Source organism: Pinus tabuliformis, chromosome 9, assembly GCF_031772625.1.
Source record: "Pinus tabuliformis cultivar Carrire ecotype Pingquan chromosome 9, CPIR1, whole genome shotgun sequence".
NCBI lineage: Eukaryota > Viridiplantae > Streptophyta > Pinopsida > Pinales > Pinaceae > Pinus > Pinus tabuliformis.
The window spans coordinates 1,329,065,134-1,329,088,168 of NC_142307.1; the positions used below are offsets into that span (position 1 = coordinate 1,329,065,134).

At 35.3% G+C, this 23,035-nt stretch overlaps 1 pseudogene; it reads left to right on the forward strand.

Moving 5' to 3' along the window:
• The window catches only part of LOC149153423 (OVARIAN TUMOR DOMAIN-containing deubiquitinating enzyme 12 pseudogene), a 99,860-nt pseudogene that overhangs the window by 75,573 nt on the left and 1,252 nt on the right, over nt 1-23,035 (forward strand).

Genomic DNA, 23,035 nt, shown 5'->3' on the forward strand with positions numbered 1-23,035 from the left:
GTTCAACAATTCAACAAGGTGATCAATTCCTCTTTTGTAAAACAAACTAGCACTTGTCTAAAAAATAATGTCTAATAGCCTCAACACTTTAGTACTCAATAGCATCAACATTTCAAAGTGAATAAACTCAACAATATAGTACTCAACAACATGAACATCCTTCATATTGACATATCCTTAATACTCTCATAAGAATATAGGTTTCAAGGTTTTGCTTACAAATATGTTTTTAATCATATGGTAAGACTAAATGTACATATACTCGATTAAGCCTTTTTTTTTTTTTTTTTTTTTTCGATGTGGTTCACGGGGCACCGGAGGTGGGCCGCTACGTCCACGTAGACAGGCACGGCCATCAGGCCTACCCCCGAGGGCGTCGAGGAGATTTGACCCCGTGACCTCTCAAACCGGGAGAGTACTATCAACGGGAACTCGACCATTTGAGCTATCCCTCGGGGGCCTCGATTAAGCCCTTTTAACACGTTAGGAATTGGAATTACATATGACAAGCCTTGGTTATCATTAACATAAATTAATTTTCCACCACCTTATATGATGTCACTCACCATCACTCTCTGTCACATCGCACTTACCATCATTCCTTTGGCCGCTTCCACTAATCAGTGCTCATCATGGATCAACATGATTTGCATGTACAATCATCCAATAGATTTCCTCCCTACTAACAAGGCTCATAATAATTTCCTTGACCAATAAATTGTCTTTCACTCAATTCACCTTCCCATTCTCAATCTGAATATCCCACTCTAGGACTGGCAGAAAACTGTTGAAACATAGAGCACCTCAATGCTACTCCGCTGAAGTTCATATGGGAGATTTAAGAGCCATGAGATATTTCTGGAGGAATATCTGGAATACAGTGTGTGCAAATCCATACTAAAGGATGTAGGATGGATTCCATTTATCAGGATATTTTGTGGGTATGACAATGTAATCACCCAAGCTTTTGCACAAGGCTTTGATGGGTAGGTTTATCATGTTAGACACTTAGTTATGGATGTTTTAGAGGAGTCAGTGGCTCGAGCTACCGAAATCTCCCAGAATAACAAATAATGGTTTAAAAACAAACATATTGAGAAGGGGGTGTGTTGTATGTACCCATCAATACCACATGTGTCGTATAATGCTTGTGTTCATACCGTAAATGTATTTGAAACCTTTGAAAAATGAAACAGGGCATGGATGGTAAGAAATGTTAAGACCTTGTGAAATATGTGTGTGAATTGTATGATATGGTTAGTACTGCATGCACATTTGCATCTACGTTCCATCATTTTGAAATCAAATGGTGTTGTGCTCCTTTACATATTATTGCATGAGATATTTTAAGGATTTGATACTTGTTAAAAAAAAAAACAAATTTAGATGCATATTCCTTAACAAAAGGCACCACTAAAAAGCATGAACTTCGTCTTATATCATCCGTGGAGTAAGGACCCCACCTAACTTTAATTTTGTGTTTATTATTTTACTTTGATTTATATTTGTTCTATTTAAGAGAGATTAATTAAGACATAGAATGGCTTGAGGAATTTTTAGGTAGGTTTTTCAACTTTTGGTGACTCCATAGGGTGGTCTCCAAGAGACAGACCAACACTCATAGTTTCTAGTTATAAAATATAGATTTTAGCTATGAGAGTGTTATGAAACCAGCTCAAGAAAAGATAGAAAAGATAGATCAACGCCTTAGAATTCAGCCTCTTCGAGGGGGAAACCTCCTTTACATTACATAAATGAACAATTCTTTCCTGATTCAAATGAAAAAACCTCCTTTCTATATATAGGAGTCTAAGGAGTCACAATATAATCCAGCCGACCTAACAATAATAATATAAACCCACAAAAATAACAAAAGAGGGATTCTATGGGGCACAGAAATAACAATAAGGGTGTAATAGGGGCACAACAATATAAATAAGGGGTATAATTATAATAGTAATGGGGTAATCACTAGTATTATAGGGACCCAACATGCCCCTCTCCTTCAAAAAAGTGTTGTCCTCAACGCTTGAGTAATTCTGGATACTTCTGCATAAAATTATCATCCTCCCATGTGGAATCTTCAGCGGATAAGTTCTTCCACTTGATAAGATATTCTGAAATTGATCGATTTCGTAGCTGTCGAGTTCTTGTTTCTGTGACTGCTTCCGGTTCCAATATAATTTTTCCTTCCTCGTCAAGTTCTGGCAATATTGTTTGAATTGGGAGCTTGTCGCCTATAACCTTCTTTAAACATGAAACATGGAAAACTGGGTGCAATCGAGAAGCTGCAGGAAGCTCCAATTTGTATGCCATAGTACCAATCTTTTACAACACCTTGTACGGACCATAATACTTTGGTGATAGTTTATTATCCTTCTTATCTTGCTTTAGGGACATTTTCTTATATGGTTGTAGCCGTAGGAATACCCAATCACCTACATCAAAACTTCTTTCACTGCGATGTTGATCTGCCTGTTGTTTCATTCTATTTTGTGCCAACACGAGGTTATCCTTTAAGAGTTGGAGGACTTGTTGTTGATGTTCGATGTGATGTTCCACTACCTGAACCTTAGAATTTTCTCTTAAATATGATGTGATGGATGGTGGTTGATACCCATAAAGTGCCATAAATGGGGTCATTTTTGTTGCTGTATGGAAGGAAGTGTTATACCACCATTCAGCCAGAGGCAACCATTTGACCCATTGTGTCTGTTTATCAGATACAAAGCAACGAAGATATCCTTCCAAACATTTGTTTACTATCTCAGTTTTCCCATCAGATTGAGGATGATAAGATGAGCTATGAGCTAACTGAGTACCAAGACAAGAAAATAATTCTGTCCAAAAATTTCCAGTGAAAATGGGATCTCTGTCACTTACAATAATCTTTGGGTTTCCATGTAGCTTTTGAACTGTTTCCATAAATGCAGTAGAAACTGTACTGGCTTTCAATGGATGTGATAATGCACAAAAGTGTGCATACTTGGTAAGTCTGTCAACTACCACCATGATGACACTCTTTCCCTCAGAATTGGGTAAACCTGTGATAAAATCCATTGAAACCTCCTCCCAACGTTGGCTTGGAATGGATAAAGGTTGTAATAGACCCGGTGTCTTAATTGTTTCAACTTTATTTTGTTGGCAAACCAAACATTCCGCCACAAACTTTTGAATATCTGATTTAAGGCCATCCCAAAAAAATTCCTTCTTAACCCTGTGGTAAGTTTTTAAAAATCCTGAGTGCCCTCCTAAGGGAGAAGTGTGCAATTCCATAAGAATCTTTTGTTTTAGCTGGGAATTCTTACAGAGGTATAAGCGATCTTTGTACCATAACGAATCATTTTGCCAGCTAAATGTATCAGAAGTACTGGAATCTTGTTGTAGCTTTCGAATAAGTCCCACACTTCTTCGTCATTCTTCCATTCCTCCCTTGCTTCGTTTATCCAATCTGGTTGGATAATAGAAATGGCACACAACAATGCTTCCACATCCTCATCCTTTCTTGAGAGTGCATCTGCCACCACATTTTGCTTCCCTTTTTTGTAGATGATTTCAAAGTCATAACCCAACATCTTTGTGACCCACTTTTGTTGCTCTTCAGAGGATAATCTTTGTTCTAAAAAGTATTTAAGGCTATCATGATCCGTTTTTACCTTGAAGTGTCTTCCCATTAGGTAGGGTCGCCATTTCTTAAGTGCATGGAGTATTGCCAACATTTCCTTCTCATAAATAGCTTTGCTTAAAAACTTTCCCTTGATTGGACGACTTTCAAAAGCAATGGGTCTTTCATCTTGCATTAGAACAGCACCAATTCCATTTCCTGAAGCATCACATTCCACAATAAAGGTTTTTGTGAAGTCCGGTGTAGCTAAGACCGGTGCTTGGCACATTGCCTCTTTAAGATGTTCAAAGGCCTTTGTTGCTTCCGGAGTCCATGAAAATGAATCTTTCTTCAATAATGTTGTTAGAGGTGCTGCTATTCTCCCATAATTCTTAACAAACTTGCGATAATACCCTGTCAACCCAAGAAATCCTCGCAGATGCTTTATGGATGTGGGGATTTTCCATTCCTTAATGGCTTTAATTTTTCTAGGGTCTACCTTAACTCCTTCATGAGATACAATATGACCCAAATATTCCACCTCCTGGACTCCAAAGAAACATTTGGATCTTTTTGCATATAATTGTTTCTCCTCCAATAGTTGTAGCACCCTGTCAACATGTTCAACATGATCCTTCCAAGACTTGTTGTAGATTAGTATATCATCAAAAAATACTAACACAAATTTTCTAAGGAATGGTTTGAAAATTGAATTCATCAAACCTTGAAATGTTGAAGGTGCATTGGTAAGGCCAAAAGGCATGACCAAAAATTCATAATGACCCTCATGAGTTCTAAATGCCGTTTTCGGAATGTCTTCAATCTTCATTCTGATTTGATGATATCCCGAACGAAGATCCAACTTGGTGAAGTAAATTGATCCATGCAATTCATCCAGTAATTCATCAATGACAGGAATGGGGAACTTATCTTTAATAGTGAGCTTGTTGAGCTCCCTATAATCCGGACACATGCGCCATGATCCATCCTTCTTGTGCACCAATACTACTGGAGCTGAGAAAGAACTTTGACTCGGTTGAATTATACCAGCCTCTAGCATTTCTGCAACCATACGTTCAATTTCACTTTTTTTGACATAGGGATATCTGTACGGCCTGATGTTTGGAGGAACACTTCCTGGAATCAGATGAATAGCATGATCATGATCACACATAGGTGGGAGACCTTTGGGAGTCTCAAATACCTTGGAATGATTGTCCAGGACTTTTTGGAGATCTGGAGAAATAGATGATTCCAATGTGGAAACATCTAGCGAACATAATTGTGCAATTACACCTCTTTGCTCCTTTTTTAGAAGCTTTGTCATGCCATTAGAGCTGATTATCTTTCTTGGTTTCCCTGCAATACCCCTTAATTCAACTTCCTTTCCTCCCACAGAAAATTTCATGAAAAGTTCTTGAAAATTAAAAGCTATTGTACCCAAGGATTGTAGCCATTGGACTCCTAGTACAACATCGGCACCTCCCATTGGAATGGAAAGCATTGGGCTAGTCAATACATATTCTCCCATGGATAGCTTGATATTATGGCACTTTCCAGAGCAATTTATTGTTCCTCCATTTGCAATCATCACTTGACACTCTGGTGCTGGATATAGGAAGCAATTCAATTCTTTTGCTACCCTACAATGAATAAAATTGTGGGTGCTTCCTGAATCAATCAACACTATTACCTTTTTCTTCTTGATTTGTCCTTCTATCTTGATGGTTTGAGGAGTGGTAATTCCCGCCAATGCATTACAAGATATGGTCGGATTTATTTTTTCTTCATCTAGGCTTTGTTCTTGGAATATATCCTCTTCTTTTGACCTTTCTTGCTCCTTTTCTTCTTCCTCTTCACAATCTATGTAGAATAATTTCTTCTCAGCACACTTATGACCTTTTGTGTATTTGCTATCACAATTGTAACAAAGCCCTTTTGCTCTTTTTTCTTCCAATTGTTGTGGTGTCAACCTTGTAGGTTGTGGAAGGCTAGGGGCAACAACACTTCCGTATTTATAGTTGTGAGTGGTATGCTTCCTAGTTGCCATAGTTTTGCTTTCCATTTTTCTTGCTAACCTGAATGCCTTCTCTAATGAATCAGGTTCCCAAAGGCAAACATCATGTTGGATATTATCCTTTAAAGACCCTATGAACACATCAATCCTATGCTCCTCTGGAATATCTTTTACCCTTATGTTCAATTTTTGGAACTCCTCAATGTGCTCCATTACTGAACCCTTTTGTTTGAGACTTATCAATTGGCTAAAAAAAGTGTTGCTTTTTGTATCTTCATAATGTGCTATCAATTCTTCCGTAAAAATTGCCCAAGTGATAAATTGTTTACGAGAACAAAGCCATTGATACCATACAAACTGATTTGGTTCCAAATATACAGTTGCCATACGTACCTTTTGTGTGTTTTGCACATTATTGAGATCGAAGAATTGCTCCATCTGTAATATCCATGTGGCGGGATCCTTGCCATCAAACTTCCTCATATCGATTTTTGGAATATGGTGATTCTTCGATCCAACATTAGCGTCTATGGAATCATGATTAACATTTCTTTTGTTCTCATCATGAGTTTCCTTTACTACCTTTTCACCATTAGTGACCCTTTCTTGTAACAACTTCTTCAATTCTTCCATGTCTGTCTTCAAATCATCCATCTTAGCTTCCATGCCCTTTATCTTAGATTCCATGCCATTTACCTTAGATTCCACGCCACTTATCTTAGCTTCTGTTAGCTTTTGTGAGCGTGACATTTGTTGCACTTGTTCTTGTAATTTTGATATATCATGTAGCATTTCTTCCTCTTCTTCATGAGTCATGCTAGAGCTTTCAGGTTCCTTACTAGGTGTTTGCATTTTCTTTCCTTGGGGCATCAGTTACCGATAATAATGCTTTACTATGCCCTTTGAATTCTATTAAACCAAGCTAACACAAAAATTTAAAAAAAAACTACACGCCTTTTTTCACTTTATAGAAGCCTGACATTGAATCTGATGTATCTCTGTAATTTCGAATCATCCAGTTCTGAAATTGCTACCTGTAGTAGCCTTCTGCGTCCTCTTTCCAATTCCACAAGTCTGAGCCAAATTGGATTCTCCAAGGAAGAGTTATGTGAAATCTCCCACAGTGACTTGCTTTTAGACTGGTTCAGCAGAGCGAACTTGTACGACGTTCCACGAGTCACTGTTTCAACCTTTGAATCTGAAACACACACACAAGAAACTACAGTCCGTCCTATTTTTGTACCTTCTTACGAAATTTCAATCCGATCCCCAGAGAGAAAGTTATGACGATTTTCCCCAAGTCACCTGTTTTGAATGTAATTCAGGAGTCTGCAAAAAGACCAACTTCCTCAGATCATGTCTCCGAAAATATTACGCGAAAAGCTCTGAAATTCGGACCCAAGGTTCAGCGTGATTTATTCTCAAATGGGTTTTTTTTGTGACTTCTGAAATGTCACAGAAAAAAAAAGTTATAGCGAAAATGCCACGATGACCTGTTTGGAGTAGCGAAACCCTAGAATCCAAAGCTCTGATACCAAATGTTATGAAACCAGCTCAAGAAAAGATAGAAAAGATAGATCAACGCCTTAGAATTCAGCCTCTTCGAGGGGGCAACCTCCTTTACATTACATAAATGAACAATTCTTTCCTGATTCAAATGAAAAAACCTCCTTTCTATATATAGGAGTCTAAGGAGTCACAATATAATCCAGCCGACCTAACAATAATAATATAAACCCACAAAAATAACAAAAGAGGGATTCTATGGGGCACAGAAATAACAATAAGGGGGTAATAGGGGCACAACAATATAAATAAGGGGTATAACTATAATAGTAATGGGGTAATCACTAGTATTATAGGGACCCAACAGAGAGATATGAAAGCAATTTTTTATGTGGGAAAGGGAAGCGCGAGATGTGAGAGGTGGGGAAAAGAAGGTTTATATATGGTGTTTAAGTGTAGAAGAAGATAAAGGTTTCACTTCTCATCATTTCAATTCCATCTCAATGCACTAACAAGAGGTTTCTTTCTTCCCTATTAATGGTTTTTTCTAATCAAAAGTGAAAAACATTAGCATAAAATTTTTATAGAGAAAAATAGCTTCAAATTATCATATTATAGAAAGATTTTGTGGTTTTTATATTAATATTGATGTACATCAGTCATGTGGTGGAAACAAAAAGCATGATGTATCAATGTAAGAAAAAGCATAATGAATTAAACATGGGAAAATTAAAAGGTAAAGGAGAAATAAAAGAAATGCAAAAAAGGGAGGACATAAAATTATATAAAATGTAGCAAGGAAAGAAAAACATACGTACAAACAGATTTAGAATGTTCTTGATTTCAATTTGGATGAAACTTAGCATAAATGAATAGATTCTTATACTTCCATGCAATTTCTAACACTTCAAGAGTATAAAGATGAAATTTCAAGCAAACAAATCTATTTAGTGAATGAGAGCAACTGAAAATGATCCAAAAGAAATGATCACTTTCTTGTAAAATATTTCTTTGAGCATGGTTAGTATGAGATCTAGTGCTATCATTCACATTCCTTATGAATTTAGATTCAGATTGATTGGGGTAGAAATGATTTAAAGGAGAATGTTTTATATTGTATTTAATGATATCACGAGAAGTATTCTTACAGTCATAATGTACTTCCATAATATCTATGTATTGAGAAGTAAATAATAATTTGTCAATATCATCATAAGTATGTTTGGTATTAGAGAGGAGGGGAAAGAAATTCAACTCGCCATTGCATCCATTTGCAAATAAGAACTCAAATGTGTATTTATTTTTGCATTCTATAAAAAGGTTTTGTCTCTTAAATCTAAGGTGTATTCTTGTCTTCTCTCTTCTTGAATCAAAATTTCATGCACTTCATCCAAAATCTCATTATAAATCAGTGTCACATAATCTCCTTCCTTAATTTCATGTTCATTGATCAAGTAGTCATCATAATACAAGATAGGATAAGAATTAAAGGATTGATCATCCAAAAATTCTCTAAAGCACAAAGATGGGGTTTGAGAATTACATTCTTTAATAGAACACATATCCTTGACTCGGTCTTCATCATGATCATTAGAAAAAAAAAATATTGTCATACTAGCATGGACTACGAAAAGGGAATTCTATCATGTTCTAAAAAACAAATTACATGAAGCTACATCATTCCTTAAATCCTTTATTTCACTTTCTTCAAAATGATAACTAGAAAGAGGAATATGGGGAATAATGTGATGTGAAACAATACAACTCTCCTCACAAGATTTATCTTCAAGAAATAAAACATGATCTTGTTCAGTATGTCTCGAAAAGAATATCATTAAAAGGGAAAATATCAAACAAAGCTTCATGATCAGAGATGGTGTGGAAAGATTGACAAGCCAAGGATTTTATAGAAAAATATGAAGATGAAGAATCATGAGCTATGTGATTACTCTTTTGGATGGTTAAGAAGAGATAGGGATTTGTCTAATATTCAAGCTTAGATTTTAAGAACAATTTAAAAGTTATTTTCTCATGAGAGCTACTGAAAAAGTGACATTGAAGAGGAACAGGAAAACACTCAGACCAAAGCTTAAAGTGATGATAGGAGGGAAAGTCATTAATGAATTTTACAAAAATTATCTCTCCTATAAGCTTGGATTATGTGTTATACACCTATACCAATCTCTTGCTTTGCCATGAAGGGAATGGGGAAATAAATCAGAAGAAGTAAATATGTCATAAACCCAAACTAATTAAAAAAACATAATGAAGTCTTCAATGTCATGAGAAGAAGACTCCCACAAGTTACCCTAAAAAACAAGACAACCAACCATAGGTACAGTGGAAATCAAATTCAAACTATATTTTTACATGGTTATGACAGATTGAAATTGAATTATTGCTTCAAAAATAAAAAATACATGTTAAGTAAAAAATGGAGAAGAACCATAGACCAGTTAGTCCCTAGTATTGTCGCCAGAAGATGTTTATTAGGGGAGTTTTTAGATTTTGTGGCAGCTCTTGGTTAATCCCCCTTTGTTGTACATATTGCATCTATTTTTATTATAATTAAAAAGGCCCAAGAATTGGGACACATATTCTAGATTTTGAGGAAGAAAAATTCTTGGGAATTGAAGGTAGCTTGATTGTTTTTATGAAATCCATGGGAGGATGGTAGTTGTGGATTTAAATGGACTAGTTATGCCATTAATTCAGTTGAAGAAAAAGGAAAAAAGAGCCATGCTTACCTTAGATGAATTCACAAGGAAAAGAGGACAAAATTAAGAGTGATGTATTGTGGTGGCAGGTAGGGGGACAACATAATTCAACTAATGGGAAGTGGAAGGGGGAGCTAGCACAACAACATCCCCACAACCATACAGAATCAGAACCACCATGACTACGAGGGGTGACAAGAAATTTACATGCACAACCAAAAGAGGGTTGTAACAACATAGTGAAAGGAAATATGGGCAGTAAAATCACACCACAGACACACACATGAGAACCAAGGAATGCAGGAAGGAGTAAGTGCTATGAGAAAGTCATGCAAGAAGGAAGATGAGAGAACATGAGAAGGAAATATGCATAGAGAACCACTATGTGATAAAAATAGTTATTGTACTAAGAAAAGAATGCGAAGTTAAGTGCAACAGATTGGAAAGGAAGCTCTGTGTTACTACGAGAATGAAAAGAGGAGAGCAAGCTTTCAGTTGAGCATTGGAAACTTGGAATAACATATGTTAGGTGAGGGTTATTAGTCTCTAGATTCCCTAATGGGTTGGAGGGTAGAGATGGTTTAATCTCTGAATTCCCTTGATAATTAGGGTGGACGCTTGCTCATTAGATTCCTAGTAAGGAGTATTTTGAAGTCTTCATTGAACGTTTTCTAGTTTTATTACAGTATTTTCTAGCTTGGGTAGAACCAATGTGTGCAATGTATCTAAGGGTGGAGGTGAAAAGCATATGTATTCCCTTGTCTGATTGATGGGGGAGGTGAGAAGCCTATGGATTCCCTTGTTTTGTTGAGGGTGGAGGTGAGAAGCCTCTGAATTACCTTGTTTATTGAGGGTGGAGGTGAAGAACTTCTAGATTCCCTTGTTTGGTTAGTGGTTGGAGGTTGGGAGGCCTCTGGATTCCCTGTTTCATCCTGTTGAAGTAATAGTTGGTGGGTAGAGGTGGTTGACCTTTGATTCCCTATTTTAGTTTATTACAATGAGTAGTTGGTGGGTGTAGGTATATGGTCCTTTGGAGTCCCTATTTAAGCCAACAAAAATGGATTTATCATTTGAGAAATCCTCCTCAAGCTCTAGAATCTAGCTCAGGGGTGACTGACTGCAAGAAATGCAATAGTGCAAACCAGTCTAAGGTTCGGTGGAGAGTTAAAGTCCCAATATCAATTGCCAAGTTCATACTATAAAAGATAAGTGTATTCTTATATTTTTATGCTCTAGATGTTATATAATTGTTAATATGTTGATCAATGATAAATTTGATTAATGTTGAGGAATTATGATTTCTGTATGAATGATAAATGTGGATTTCTTGCATGGTTTTGAAATGGATTAGTTTCCTATGTTATTTTGAGCATAAATGGTAGTTCAAGGACTGATATGCAATGGTTATATGATCTAATTGTTGTTTCCCGAGTTAAAATATTGTCTATGTTGTCTGAGTATTGCGAGATGGATAGATCTTTGTTTTGTATAATGTTTTGCTTATTAGACCTTGGTCTAAAATTAATAAGCTCAAGAGAGATAGATTGTTCATATAAATATATACGGTCAAGACAAGCCAGTAATTACATTCAAGCTTAAGAGGGATAGCCCCATTTATATGTGTGTGTGTGCATTAATAGGTCAAGTCGAGACCATATAGAGTTCAAAAGAGATAGCGAGGTGCACCTTTGCATATATGCACATGCATATATATATTTGTGTGTGTGTATTTACATAACATGAGAAGTTAAGGGTTGGGTCAAGTCTGTGTAAAGCTCAAGAGGGATAACTCTAGGATACAACCATGTATATATGGTCAATAAAGTATAAGTTTGCAAGGTCGCATTATGCATGCGCTGCATACACACATATGTGTGTTATTAACGCATAAGGGCTGAGTTAAGGCTAAGCTTAGGAGGGGCAACACTAATCCACATAAAAATATATGTATATATGTGTTGCCAGGCATGGCCAAAGACATATAAGCTCAAGGGGGACAACTCAATGATCTTACATGTATGTTCACGTACATTATTACACTAGAGATCTTAGGAAGAGGTTATCTCATTCGAACTTGTACTATGTAGGAGCTAGAAATCCTTAAGGATTTGGAGGAACGGTGTTACGCCCTATTAATCCATGTGATTGAGTGCCATGACCAAATGCACAGGGAAAGGAGATCAAGTTTGTTGATGGTCGCGAGGAATTTTATATTGTTGGATGACCCTAGAGGTTGGTACCTGTTGTAGGGAAAACCCAACACCCCCCATTACTTCAAATAATGGAGACCATTTCCATTAATTTTTGGCAAAACACATTTTATAATTTTCACTAAAAAAATTCCCCTTTTTTCACTTTCTTTCTTTCTTTTCTTTTATTTATTTATTTATTTATTTTATTTTATTTTTTTTCTTGGATTTATATTTTGATTGTTTCTTTGAATCCGAATTTTCATAATCTTTCCATCGATACTTGTTTCGCCTCATTTGGTCAACCGATTTGTAAATGACACTAATTTGAAGTTTGATCATTTTCTCGCCTGGACTAAAATTGTAAATAAATGTATAATATTTCAATTTTTGTAACTAATTAAGTTCAAAAGTCATTCATTGTAAATATTGACTTTTAGTTAATTTTTATTAATTTTTCATTTTTTCACTAACGGTGCTACAAGATGTCCCAGCGAAATCATACAACGGATGAAAACATGTTTTAGAATCTTGGTAATTTACTTTAATTTATTATTTTAAAACAAATTACCAAGACGAGATTCTCAAAATTGCAAAATGGCTATAGTCCAATTTGTAGGATTATTAATTTCACGTGGACCCCACTTCACTTCATATCACTTACTTCCTTCCAAGAATTGCAATTTTAAAAAATTATGACACGATATTGCGATTACGATACACCACAAATCGTATATTACAACTTCTTTATTTTTATTTTTAATGCACCGGAATTAAAACTCTAATACACGATTTAGAAAACATACAATGGTTAAATTTCTTAATTATAATTTTTTCACACTACTTATACCTCCCGGGCCTACATCACCACACGTCACCCTCATCCCTTATCCCTCCACCTCACTCGCCTCACCATCACCTTCACGTCATATCCCTTATCACTCCACTTTCCCTCCACACCTTATCTCTCCATACCCTCCTCACTAACACCTATTCTCTCCACTCTCCTCACAATAATACTAATACGTGAATATTTATTAAATATTTTGTAATTTAAATTTTTTTAAATTAATATAATATTATATATAATACATAATATTATAATATTAAGATAATACTATTTTAATTAATCATTAAATTAAAATCTTTAATTAATTTTGTTAATTATATAATTACTAAGAAATTAATAATGCAGTTATTATTAATTAATTAATAACAACAATTTAATTTAAGATTAGAATTTAATTAACAAGTTTTGATTTTTTGGTCCAGGCAATAGAATTTCCAGAATTCTGATAGATTTGATTCATCAATTTTGGAAACTCATAGATTGAATTTTACTTGGCCAAATGAGGCCTATGACAGCTCATTGGAAAGATAAAATCATGGAGAACATTCATGAGGAGTTTTCATTAACAAATTTGATCATTTATTGGGTGTAACATTCAGAAGAATATCAAGCTCCGAATTTTTAAATAATACTAATTTTCAGAGTTCCATTTTCTACATTTTCATCTGCCCAAACCTCTTTTGAATGAAAACCCATTCGTCAATGATATCCTTGGCCAATTAAATTATCACAGACATTAATATAAAGCTCATATTTCCTTTTCAATTATTTATTTAATTGAATTTGATTATATTTGTTTTAATTCCAGATTTGACATTTTGATTTTATTTTTACATTTTAATTTTCTTTTTATTTGATTTTGTAGGAAAACAGTCGAAGAAATGAATAGAAAATAATCTCAATCAATGAGAAGGCTCCAACAATATAAGAAATGAATTTTGAGCCAATGAAAATTGATTAAACAGATTTCTTCTTCAACAAACTTTCCTATTTTGAATTCCTTCGTAAATATTATAAATAACAGGTTGTAGAATGTAATAAAAGCTTCTCTTCTGTGCAATTCTAGAATTCTAAAATCACTTTTGTAATAGGGATTTAGAGTTGTATTTGAGAGGAGTGAAAATCTCAGATCTGGGGATTATTGAGGTTTTTGCTTTTACATTTTGAATTATGTCTGATGGGCAGAGTTTGCACTTCTGTAGCTCTTGTTGTAACAACAGAAATTCAAGAAATGTAAAGGACTATTGGAGACCAAAGTCAAATAAATTGATTCAATAAATTGATATTTCTAATACCACTGTTTTAAATACTAGTTTCATTTTATGATGGCTGAAATGTGTCATTTTATTCATATTTGTGCACTTTTGTCGGTATGAATAATTTATTTCAATCATACGTTATTATTTATCTTTGCTCTTATAGGTTGAATTCTGATTTCTAAGTAACGATTTACTCATAAATCTGTCTTTTAATATTGGTTTAACAAATAATAATATGTTGTTAACTTCTTCCTCATATTATTGTTTAATTATTCGAATCCCTGATTAAACAATCAATATCATTTTTGTGAACTTCCTACTAAATTTTGTTGGATGATTATTTCAGTCAAGAGATCTCTTAATAGAATGTGACTCGGTATTCATAATTTCAGTTAATTGAACTACTCTGTTAGCTTAATATCCATAATAAACCAGACATTTAAATCTCAATCATTTAAATATATTGATTTCAGTTGGGTCAGATCTATATCTTTTTAGTTGAGATAGGATTAGGATTTAGTTCCTTTTGCTTGCATTATAGAATAAGTTTGCATTTATATTTAATTTTACATTCTTATAAGTCCTCTTCTTGAAGAGGCAAACTTTAGTTGTGGCTTGGATGAGCCCTATATCAACTTAAGGATCACTTTCTTGCCTGATCAACAAGAGGGTTGACCTGATGTCTCTTCTCCATTTATGGATGCAAGTCATAATTTAAGTCATTTTGGAGATTAATAAAAAGTAACTGGACCTAGTTAAACCAGTCGGATCCATCATTCTAAATGGAAAAGAAGCTGCTTTAAGGTCTAGACCAGGTGGTCTTCCCCCATGTTGTCGCAATGGATTTCAATGCTTCAACAATACCTTGAGGTCCCAAAGGGAGCTCATGGAAGAATTCCTAGGACAATGTGGCACAATCGGGCCAGTTCGCTTACTATTTGTGTGACAAGGCAAAGAGACCCAAATTTTTTTGTAATGAAAAAAATGTGTCTTGCAAAGGTCGAGAGTCTGGTAGGGCCCATGCCCTATGTGGTGTATGGCATGGAAGGAGAGTGACATGGTGCCTCATGGAGTGATATGTGGAGGGTATGATGTCAGTAGAAATTACCCCAATGGTCAATAATGATGATGTCACGACATTTGGAAAATGGGATATTGTGCGAATAGTATGGGACTTATGCCTCGAGACGAAGAACTATTTCCATGAATTAACATGGGAAGGGATTCTCATCCTGCTTCCCCAAGGCTCCGTAGGTTTTGTGTGGATGCGTTAAAAATAAATGCTCAAGGTTGTAAGCCTAAAATTAAATGGCAAAGGAGGGGCTTGCTTGACTGGTTTGGTGCTTGATGGCTTAAGTGTATATACATATATGTATATGCAGAGATAGTGACGTGAATGACTGCATATATGTCCAGTATATATCTATATATATATATTCATATTTATAAGATGTTAAGGGTTGGTACGAGTCCATGTAAATATTGGGAGGGATGGTTTTGGGCTACGACTGGGTATACATGGTCAAGAAAGTATATGTTTGGATGGCCAAATTGTACATGTGGTACATACACACATATGACTGTTATTAACACACATGGGTTGATTCATGGCTAACCTCAGGAGGGGAACACTGCTCCATATAAAAAAATATGTATATATGTGTTTCCAAGCAACGCTGAAACCATTTAAGCTCATGAGGGATAGCTTGATGAGCTTGCATGCATGTTCACATGCGTTATTGCACTAGAGGCCTTAAGAAAAGATTAGCTCATTCTAACTTGTAATATGTGGGAGCTAGACATCATTAAGGATTTGGAGGAATGACATTAAGCCCTATTAATCCATGTGATCAGGTGTCATGACAAAACACGTAGGTAGAGGAGATCAAGGCCATTAATGGTTGCAAGCAATATTTCATCGTTGGATGACCCTAGAGGTTAGTACCCTAAGGTCTCAAGGGAGCTTAAGGAGGAACTCCCGGGATGACATGACATGGTGGGGCCAATTAACTAACACTCTGTGTGACAAGGGAGAGGGACCCCAATTACTTTGTAACATAGAAAGTGTGTTTTGAAAAGGCCAAGAGTCTGGCAGGGCCCATGGCCTACATGGTGTATTGAATGGAAGGAGAGTGACATGGAACCTAACGGAATAACATGTGGAGGGTATGACATCAATAAACATCACCTTGATGGTCAAGAATGATGAAGTCACCCCAAAGTTTTGAAATGGGGACATCGCACAAATAATCTGGGATGCATGTTTTGGGACGAAGAACTATTGTTGTCAATTAACATGGGAAGGGATTCCCATCCCAATTCTCCAAGAACCTAGAGGTTCTATGTGGATGTGTTAAAAATAAATGGTCAAGGTTGTAAGCCCAAGATTATGTGGTAAAGGAGGGGTCTGCTTGATTGGGTTGGTGTTGTTGGCTGAAGTGTATCCACATATACATATGGCCAAGGGGGAGGTCTGTTCATTAAATGTAAGTGAGTGTTATGTCGAGAAAGTAAGGGGGTACACATATAGTGACATGGAAAAGCCACGGTGGCAACCACATGAGGATGATTTGGAAATTATTTGGCATGCCACATCGGGTCCACATGGGTGAAAAATGGTAGGGCCTAATCTAAGGCAGCATATTAAGATCAATCTTTAAATGGCCATAGACCTTTGGAGATCATACAAGGCCTTAGAGAAATGTGATAGGTGTTAAAACCTTATTGCTATGTGGATTGATTTTAGATTTTGACTAATGCATTTTCATTGTGATGCATGCATGTAGCATGGTACTGATAGTTTGACATGATTTATATTTTTATTAATGTGTTAACTTTGGGTGTATTGTTTTATCTAGCATTACATCAACAAACTCCTAATAACAAGCCAAGGCAAGGAATTATATTATGCATTTTATTTTTTTTAATCTAATAGCTATGCTTGTGTATGAAAACACATAAAAAGATGTTAAAGGCTAAAATAAATGAGGATCGAAATGGTGCATTATAGCACTGACAAATCAGTACGGTTATGAAGAAAAACATCAGTCAAACATAGAGGAGAGGCAAGCTCTCCTAACTAGATGGATACTTTGAGAATCTTAAGGGTTGAATAAGGAGTTGCAAAGTTGACAATGAAATAATTTTCAGAGTGCAAGAGAGGCAAGTAGAAGTGAATAAATTCATATTACAGAACCTTTCAGACTTGTAAAGGAAAAAGTTGCATGAGTAGGGATATAGCCTTAGGAACGCTTCAGATCCCACAAAACATAAATAAATAAATAATGGAGCAGATGAGATAAGATATACAAAAAGGCACAAGTTGACAAGTGAGGATACATTGAAAGGAGGTGCTCTATTGAATACTCCAGATAAAAGGACAAGCACCCATGCACAACAACATGAAGACACTCACAAAAAGAATCATCATCATCATGAAAAAAGGAAGGAGAAGGAATATGTGCCAGATTAATTTAACTTAGGCCAAACCTCCTACATTTGATGGGGAAGTAAAGAAATCAGAAGATGTGGAAGCATTCTACTTGAGATGAAAAGAAAATTCATAGTTCGTAACTACTCTAAGAATATGAAAGAAAAGGTGGAAACATTCAACTTGAAGGGCAAGGCTGACATCTAGTGGGAATATCTAAAGAATGTAAAATAAATAAGAGAACAAGATTTATCTTGAAGTGAGTTTGAAGAAAATTTCAGAAACAAAGACCTATTAGAAAGGTAGGGGTTCTATGAACTCAGTATGGGACAAATATCAGATGAGGAGTATACAAACAAATTTTTAGAGTTTTTGAGGTATGTCCCCTACCTTAAAAATGAAAAAGATAAAGTTCAGAGGTATATTAATGAGATGCCACAATATTTCAAGGATAGAATTAAGTTCGATGAGCCCAAGATCTTATAGGACACAATCCAAAAATTGAAGCATTGTTGTGAATAGTCATGACATAAGTCAAAATTCAAGAAGGATTGGCAAATAAAAGGTGGTATGAAGTATAAGGAAAGGGACATAATAAAGTGTGGAGGCCATAGAATATAGTTTAAAAGGAAAACATAACGACAACCTATCAAGGCTAACCCCAGCAAAGAATTAACGCAGCTAAGAAAAGTCATGATAATCATCCTGTGGGAGACCAAGGCCGGGGTGATAGGAGAGAAACCCTAAATTGTTGGACATGTGGAGAGAATCATCGATAGATGGATTGTCCTCATCAAGGGAGAAATGGACGATGACTATATAATGCACAAAAATCCCATACTATGGGGGATGTGGCTTAGAGCATGCCTAGGATTTTTGTATTTATAGACGATAGGTAGGTCGATCATCAAGCATCCGTAATTGAAATGGAAGGTATGATCTATGATCAAATTTTCTCTATTTTAATTTACCCAGGATCTAATTTAGTTATATTAACCCATAAATTATAGAGCAGTGTCGATCAGGCAAAAACGTGCATGAGGAACTGTGGTTGGTGCAATTGGCCATAGGGACAAAAGGAAAGTCGAGTGTTTGGTAAAGGCATGTCAATTAATTGAGCTGAGTGGCATGCCAACATGTGTGAATTTTAATATATTTCCACTGGGGACATATGATGCACTATTGGGAATGGACTGGTTGTTCATGTATCACACGAAAGTGCATCATTGTGAAAAAGTCATTGAATGCCTTGATGAGACCAAGGAGAGAATAATATTGCGGGGAAACTTGAAACTTATCTTAGTCAAGCTAATTACAACCATACAGGCTAAAAGGAGTCACAAGAAGGGATCTATACTATTCATCATTCAAATTACCAATAATACTAAGTAAAATGACCATGATACTCTATTAAAGTGTCTTATCTTAAACCAGTTTCAAAAATGTATTTCCTAAAGAAATTCCAAGTTTTCATGCTCACCGAGAAGTGGATTTCTCCATTGAATTACTACTAGGAGCAAATCAAGTACTAGGAGCAAATCAAGTATATAAGGCTCCATATAGAATGAGAACTCCAAAGTTAATTAAGCTAAATTTATAGCTCAAGGATATGATGAATAAGGGCTACATAAGGCCAAGTGTGTCTCCATGGGGAGCACCAATATTATTTTTTAAGAAGAAGGATGGCACATTCAGGTTGTGTATTGATTATAGGAAACTAAATAAAGTAACCATTAAGAATATATATCCCTTGCCACATATTGAATACCTATTTCATCAATTGAGGAGAGAAGTAGTCTTCTTCAACATTGATATAAGATTAGGCCATCACCAAGTGTGCATTAAGAATGAAGACATCCATTCTGGAAAAAGTATGGGAATTATGAATTTGTGGTAGTTCCCTTTGGACTTACCAATGCACTTGAAATATTTATGTGCTTAGTGAACAATGTGCTATGCCATTTTTGGGAGGATCAATTGTCCTTTTAATCAAAATAACCAATCCAACTCACATAATTTGTCAATCGGTAGGATTTTTGATTCAGGGCTATCATGAAAAGTATATGCAAGAATGAATAAAAACTATAACTAATGAAATGAAAAACAATCGTTGTAATATCACTCACCACACTCAAATAAATCTTGTTGTCAGACTTCAAACATTTCTCACACTTGCAGAAAGAAAAGACACACAATTGTAGAATAAATCACAATTTGTCACATGATCACTCTTATTCAAAAGAAACAACTCTCCTGGAAACCACTCAACACTAATACAATTGCTAAAACATTCATTCAATGAAGTAAACAAACCAAAGAAGTGTAATAATAATAATAATAAAGTAACTATCAACTAATGGAGGGATCGGTCCAAGACCTATTTTTTGCACAATAATAGTGATTATAATTATACAATCACTTAATGCATGAACAAGATCTATAGGAGTAACAATAAATCACACATAAATCATAACTGAGAGAAATTAAATACACAATTACAATACCTCTCTAGCGAGTGATCCCTACTAGGAAGGAGTGCCCTTCCTCCTTAGTAAGGTCTGGTAATTTACACATCACACAAGCTAATCAAGAGAAATATATGGATCCACGAATGGTAGAGATTGAATCAATGAAAAGTTGTAGTATGAGATTACAATGTTGGTACTCCCACCTTGATCCTATCTATGCATGCCACATTGGTAAGGAGTACATTATTTTATGATTTCATAATACAACCCTAATTTAAAAAAGAAATATCATCATGAGAATCTCTCGATTCTCACGTGATCTAAATTGAGAATATACAATAATTTTTTGATAACAAATTATCCTAGCTGAAACAAAGTTGTAACAAATTTTCTAAATTAAAATGATTTATCAATTGGGAATCCTAATTATTTCAGCTGATTCAGTTTCACTTTCCATAATTTCCTCCTTTCAATAGTCAAGTTGGCTATGATCGAGTATTTGTCCAAATCAATTTCCGCTACTAAACATAGAATAACATAGTGTCCAAAATAAGCTCGATGTGTATCAAAAATGACAACAAAGACTTTGCTGCATCCTTGGTGAGGAAAAACTGGGGAAAATGTTGTCTTGTAACAACATCTCAACAAGCCACACAAACTAAAATAACCTTTTATCAATTCGTTAATAAATAGTCTAAATCGGTGAACTTTTATGTCAAATTACAATCAAAACTAGATAATGAGGATGACATATAAAAAGGAAGCATACTTTAGTTAATGATGGTTGTCAGAGTGAAAATGCATGGTTTTGAGAGTCAAAATGGAAATGGGTACAAAAAGGTTCCAATTATGCATCCCAACATTCCCTCCCCCAACTTAAACATTTGTATGTCCTCATGAAAACCTCTATAATTGGTTTCCAACATGTTGTGAACGGAGTTTTGATAAATCATATGCTCTTGTTGTATCTTCATCAGGTGCTTTGTAACCTCAAGAGATAACTAAATCCATTTCCCATAATTTACCATTTGTCTCATAGAAATGTTGATACTTGTAAACATGAAGCCAAATAAGTGGGAATCTGAATCTAAGTCCATACCAACCAAGTTGATGCATTCTACATATTGGTGCACCCTATAAAATTCATCTACACATTTTTGAAAATAGTAACGGTCCTCATTCCTTAATTCATCTCTACAAGATTCCCATATCACCCTACTTCCTTCCAATGCACTCTATCTCAAACCTCTGATACTCTTAAGACAACATTCCAAAATCGCGTTCCTAACTTCCATCAGCATATTTCTAGTGGTTGAGTATTGCCACATCCTATTGTGATCCATGGAAATAGTTTGAGAAGGCCCTAGCTCTTTCCAAATAAGTATTTTCACAACTCTCGCATTCGTAAGTATCAAATGAAACCTTCCATCTAACTTAATTTTGCGGGAATGACGTGAAAAATTAGCCTTCTAGAAAGTTTCCAGGAAAGCTTGATTTTATCTTATTGTATATGGTTGTTGTTCTTTAATTGTTGTTAATTGGAAAAGGAATTTTTTTTCTTGCAGATACAGGGGGTAAGAAGGAGAAGGAATATTGTAACTCGGTGCACTTTCTACAAGCTCACACATGTGCTCCTTTTATTTCTATAATAAATTTACTTCCTGGAATTCTCCCACTTGTAGTGTTTATTTATTCCTTTCTTCTTTAATATTTATCATGTATTGAAGAAAAAAATTCTTAGCCAAAGTCCTCTTAAGGTTGTCAATAATCTCCTTATGTTTAGTCAAAGGGACAACCTCACTTTTAATTAAGATTACCAACCTCTTCCATTTATCTAATTCTTATAGCAAAAATGTTGATTTCAACGACTCTTTAGATTCTAATGATGTTGTATCTACTACTGTTACAGTGGAAATTTCAATAACTTCCTGCAATATTTCTTCATTTCCCTCCTCCATCTACTTCACTATCTAAGTTGATGGTTCCTATGGAGAAGTAACATCATTTATAGGTTCTTGTGGAGCAATAATTTGTTTTCTTTTAGTCTATTATGTTTCAGCTACTAGTTCTTGTGTGACAACAAGATCGTTAACAGGTTCTTGTGGAACAACAAATTGATTTTTTCCATCCCATTTTGCTTCAGCTTTTGGTTCTTGTGTAACTACAACATCCTCAATAGGTTCTTATGACATAATGGTCTGAAGATCCAAATCCTATTATTCCACTTGAAATCCAACCAAAATAGTGGTTGGCCCCTCAAAATATTCCTCCTTAATTCTTTGTCTAAAACCTTGTTGTAGCCGCTACAACAACACCCCAAAATTTTGGGTCCCTCTTCCACTCGCCTCAGGCCATTAGGGTTATGATTAGGTTTTTATTGGTAAAATTTACCATGAATCATTTCTATCAAACCCTAGCAATCCACATACTCACGCAATGCATATTTCATTCATTCATCATGTTTTATCTCGTGTAACCTTATGATTGCATTAGCGTTTTAGGGCATTTGTTTCTTTAATGATTTATTAGAAGTCTGCACCCGCAAGCCTTTTTCTCTACCATGTGCATTGGAATGAAACGAAGACACTTTGCGAATGTCCAAGTCCTAAGAGTCCCCTCTCATGCATCTTCAAAAACCTACATTGTCATGATCAAGGATCCTACTGTGCTTTGAACTAATCCTCATTCTCCAGAATATATCTTCACTTCAAGGCACTCACATTATAATTTCCTCATCACCATGGGTAGCACATAATGTCAAAGTTTCTTACAATTAGTAGGCCCATTAAAGTGCCCAAATGTTGAGTTGATTTTCGGATTTGAGCATCTCTTGTTCTACCCATATAATTTATTTGTAATTATATTATCACCTTTAATTTTCCCAAATGAAATTGTTTTCATTGTTTTAATTATTCCCTTTTTTTTTCTTTGCAGGAATTTGAATGGAGTTGCACTGGGCATATATTGAATGAAGAAGGTTGAGATTGAACAATAA